At 47.9% G+C, this 5,326-nt stretch overlaps 1 pseudogene; it reads right to left on the bottom strand.

The window, feature by feature from the left end:
- Nucleotides 1-1,875: 1,875 nt before the first annotated feature.
- On the bottom strand, nt 1,876-4,333 carry LOC123136912 (cell division control protein 48 homolog E-like; annotated as a pseudogene).
- Nucleotides 4,334-5,326: the final 993 nt, after the last annotated feature.

The following is a 5,326-nucleotide window of genomic DNA, read 5'->3' as shown; positions in this document are numbered from 1 at the left end:
GCATTTGTTTTTTTATTTTCTACTAGAACTAAGGTTCAAGATCCAACTTTGAATTAACAAAGTCATCTACCGGCCAAAATAAAATTTCAACGACTTAAAAAGCAACAAATAAAACGGACAAGGATACAATGTGTTGTGCAAAGCATCAATCAGATAACAAGCAAAAATGTAGAGATTAAAGCACGAGCACTGCTTGAGGTCGATGAAAGCCCTCCGCCAGAAAACAAGCAAAAATCACACCCATAGTCTATTTTTCTCTCCATTTCCTGCATTGCCACTTGCATCCAAACTTGGTGACCTTTACAGGCCACATCACACCCAAGATCTAGAGGAATTCAAACTAAAAACTGGATAGAACATGGCGCCCCGGTCCGGTCACCCTTTCTGGTCTGGTGGAAGATTCAGGATGACAGCAAAACAAGCACTAAATTGTGGAGATACAGAAAAAGTCATGGATGGGAGTTTTCAGCAACACAGTTGGTTAATAGGCCGATCATATAGCACAACGATTTGAATGTAAGCTAGCGGAGAAAACATATCTAAGGCCCTGTTCGGAATAGAAGATAAAAAGCCGTAGGAACGGAGGAACGACGGAAATAGGAAAAGGTGTGTAGGTGATAGATGCACAGTTTCAGTTTCTGAACAGAAGACATGATCCTCTGCTTTATTCATGTTTCCCCTTCTCAGATTGTCCATGGTCATCATTTTTCCATGAGGTACCACTTACTAGCCAGAGGGAAGTCTCAACTTCTGAAGGAGCATGTATTTAATAATTTTCTAGAGTGAGTTGGTTGAGTAAATCCGCTGTCGGTATATTGCCAGATATTTCTGGGCAGCCATGCCATTGACCTTGTTAATGCTGGAGGCAATCTGCTCTACCTCATACCAAAAATCCATCACAGCTGGGGTAAAATTTCTTCCCAAGTTAAAGCTTGAGAGCATGGCCAATACCTGGATCGGAGTAAACAGGCCAATACTGAGCATCTAAGGGAGCAGCAAAGGTACTATCTACAGGGACAACAATTACCACATGCCAATACCTGGCACACTGATTGGACTCGACTCGTGGACACTAGACAGTAGGACATCAAAGGTTTGTGTTTCTTAAGAGTAAGTTCATGGCACAACAGAAAATTCAACTGTAGTATAAATCATCGTCTTCTTCTGCTGACACGACAGCAGATGCCAAAGGATCTTATGTGAATAACTAACTAATTAATATCAACATGAATAATCTACTGCCTTGCAAATTATTTCGGTTACTTTGTTAGAGAATCCAAAATTTTGATATTCGTGCATTGTAGAGACTTTCAGGTAATGCTGAACTAATTTGTCATCATTCTGGAGAGGCTGGGGTATTTTCTCAGTAGAGGTACTCATTGCAACAACAAAATGTACAGTATGATAGAAGGTTTATTTAGCATTATATGACAGAAGGTTTATTAGATACATAAAGGAATCGAATTAGTACATTTCAAAGAAAAAAATGGCATCACATATAATGCTAAATTGCTATTACCCTTTGCTGGGGCCTGTACAGAACAAGAGAACTTTACCACAGGCCAATGGATATATCCTTGTCACACAGACTGGAATAGGAGACGAGAGGAAATGTTTTTTTTCTTTCTTTTAGGTGGAGGATACAATCTTCAAACTTCAGCATATATATATACATCACAACACCGCACGTAAAAATATGATTACATGATCTTCCTATGTCTTACAGATGCATACTCCTAATATAATACAGTAAGTTCAAGAGACAACAGACAATTTAACTGTACAAATCATCTTCTTCAGCTGCCTTGATCTTCCTATGTCTTACAGATGCATACTCCTAATATAATACAGTAAGTTCAAGAGACAACAGATAATTTAACTGTACAAATCATCTTCTTCAGTTGCCGTGGTAGAGGATGCGAAAGGATCTGTCGCAGCGGTAGTGCCTGCCGCCGGCTGATCAACGAACCGGAACTCGGTACCGAAACCACGGGACTGCTGCAGCGTCTGAGCAAAGGCCTGGTATTTGCGAATATCAGCATCGCTCACACTCCGGCGTGCATACCTCATGCTCTCCTCGAAGTGAGCAGCCTTGATCTCGTCCACCTCGTCTTCCTCCATGGCTTCAGGGTTTTCCTTCAGCCGCCTCTCCTTTTCCATGTCCTTCTCAATGTTCTCTCTGATGGCGTATTTGCACGCACGCTGGCAGATTTCCGTGATGTCTGCGCCGCTGAACCCTCGCGTGTATTTGGCGAGTGCATTCAGGTCAACGTCCTTGGCCACAGGAGACTTCCTAAGGCAGGCCCTGAAGATCTGGAGCCTTGATTCGACATCAGGCAGAGGAATGTAAATGAGCTGATCAAGGCGCCCAGGCCTAAGCAAGGCTGGGTCTATGATGTCTGGCCTGTTGGTGGCACCGATAATGAACACGGTTTTCTTGGCATTCATTCCGTCCATTTCGGTAAGAAGCTGATTCAACACTATCAGCAGCGCTTCCGGCATCACCGACACTGTTTCCTCTCTGGGTGGCAATCGAGTCGAGCTCATCGAAAAAGAGGACACATGGTGCCGACTGCCTTGCCTTATCGAAAATCTCACGCACATTGGCCTCGCTCTCGCCAAACCACATGGTAAGCAGCTCCGGTCCTTTGATGCTGATGAAGTTAGCCTGGCACTCGTTAGCAATCGCCTTGGCCAACAAGGTCTTGCCGCAGCCCGGAGGGCCATAGAACAGAACACCTTTGGAGGGAGACATGCCAAACTTCTCAAACTTCTCTGGGTACTCCACCGGATACTGGACGGTCTCCTGCAGCTCCCTTTTGACACCCTCCAGACCGCCAACATCTTCCCAAGAGACATTTGGAACTTCCACGACAGTTTCACGAAGGGCGGAAGGGTTGCTTGTCCCCAGTGCAATCTTGAAGTGGTCGTTGGTGACAGCCATAGAATTCAGTATCTCAGCATCAATGGTGTCATCCTCGAGGTCGATAACATCCATCTTCTCGCGAATGCACTGAAGAGCAGCCTCGGTACATAGGGCGGCGAGATCAGCGCCGACATACCCATGAGTGTCCCTCGAGACATGCTCCAGCTCAACATCTTCAGCTAGCTTCATGTTTTTGGTGTGAATCCGGAGAACCTCAAGCCGCCCAACTTCATCGGGGACTCCAATGTCGATCTCCCGGTCAAACCTCCCAAACCTTCTGAGAGCAGGGTCGATGCTGTTCGGGCAGTTGGTAGCACCCATGACAATAACATGTACGCGGGACTTGAGCCCGTCCATGAGAGTGAGCAGCTGCGAGACGATCCGCCTTTCGACTTCTCCGTTGGTCTTGTCTCTCTTTGGTGCTATGGAATCAATCTCATCGATGAAGATGATGGCCGGCGCATTCTTCTCGGCCTCTTCAAACGCCTTCCTGAGGTTGCTCTCGCTCTCTCCGGCCATCTTCGACATGATCTCCTGACCATTGATCAGGAAGAAGAAGGCACCTGTTTCATTAGCCACCGCTCTGGCAATGAGGGTCTTGCCGGTCCCAGGTGGCCCATACAGCAAGATGCCCTTTGGAGGCTTCACACCGATGCATTTGAACAGCTGAGGGTGGCGCAGTGGGAGCTCGACCAGCTCCCTGATCTGGGCCATCTGCTTCCTGACTCCGCCGACATCGTCGTAGCCAACCTCGTCGAGCCTCTCCTCATCCTCCCGCTTGACAGGCTCGCCGTCACAGAATATCTCCGTGTCAGAGGCGACGATGCAATACTCGGCAGGGTCGGTCTCCACAACCTTGAACTCCACGCTCGTCATGCCGCCCCTCACCAGGAATAGGTCCCCTTTCCTGAGGGGACGATAGGCCTCGAGGAAGTAGGGTCTCAGGAAGGCGTCGAACAGGTTTCCGGCGATCCCTTGGACGGTGTCGTCGACGGGGAGTACGTGCACGCGCTTCCCGTACTTGACGTCCGGGCACTAATGGACGGAGACGACGTCGCCGAGCCGGACCCTCAGGTTCTTCCTGACGACCTTGTTCATCCGGACCTTGGTCTTGTCGCACGTGTCGTCTGGGAGCAGAATGCAGACCGTGTCCTTCCGCTTCTTGCCCTTGAGCAGGACGATGTCGCCGTGGAAGAGCTCGAGGCTGTCCATGGTGTCCGGGTGCAGGGCGACGGTGGAGTTCTCGTCGTTGGTCGCCTCGTCGACCACCAGCCGGTTCGGCGACTTCTTCCTCTCCAGGATCGCCGTGGAGTAGTCCTTCTTCCCGCTCGCGTCGCCCTGGCTTGCCATGGCAAGCGGGATTGTCTCGATTCGTTTCAGTTGTTTTCCTTGGGAAAGTGGGTAAACGATCCTTGGATCCTTGGTCTCGTGGTGCGATGTGAGGAGGAAGTTGAGGCTGACCTTTATAGGTTCTTCCTCCCTGTTCCTGGAGTAGGGGGTTGGTGTCGGAGTTCTCAATCGGAGTCGCTGAAACAAGTCCGAGACGAAAGGGAAGTGAACGAGAGTCCAGTCCAGGTAGGAGACGGTCGATCGAGGAAGACTCGGTGTCAGGCTCAGGATCCTGCTAATCTGAACCTGAAGATAACTGAAGAAATCGACAGCGAGACACGGACTGAAGAAACGACGCACGAAGAGAACGATACGATGGACGGCTACGATTGAAGCTCGCCAGATCAACCAACGGCTCACGTCGACGCTCAGCTCCCCTATTTACCGTCCGACAAATTTATAACAGTTAAAAACTGAATCTTGTTTCGCAAAAAAAAACTTGTTCACTGCGCTTCACTTAACTGCCGTGGGTCATTTCCTGCCCATAAGTAGCTCGCACATTCCGTGGATCGGGCATCATCTTTTTCTTCAACTACTGTAACTAGCTCTAGAACCCTAGCTACTTTTTTTTAAAGCAACTGATTTTATTTCTTATATAATGGACATATCGTCTACAAGTGAATGAGAAATAAAATCAGGGACTATAGATTCCCAAAACAGAGAAATTTTATTATCTCAAATGTAGCATCAAGCGGATACAAAACATTATGAGTAACACCCGGCCTCTGCATAACTAGAATGCACACAGTCAAACATCAAAGTCTGACACTAGAAAAGGTAAGAAAACCGACAATACGGCAACAGTAGAGTCCTATGGACTGACACTTTGCCTATGTCGAATTCGGTGGTGGATCGATCCGGAGGTTATGCTGCCACCCATGTTGGGAAAAAACCTCCAACATATGTGTCTGAACCAACATATGTGTCGATTGTTGAACCACTTCCACCACAAAGCTACTATCAGACTCGATGGTCACTTTGTTGCAACCGATCCTCTCTGCTAGATATAGT

Source organism: Triticum aestivum, chromosome 1A (assembly GCF_018294505.1).
Source record: "Triticum aestivum cultivar Chinese Spring chromosome 1A, IWGSC CS RefSeq v2.1, whole genome shotgun sequence".
NCBI classification, from domain to species: Eukaryota; Viridiplantae; Streptophyta; class Magnoliopsida; order Poales; family Poaceae; genus Triticum; species Triticum aestivum.
This window is presented reverse-complemented; position numbering and strand designations above follow the sequence as displayed.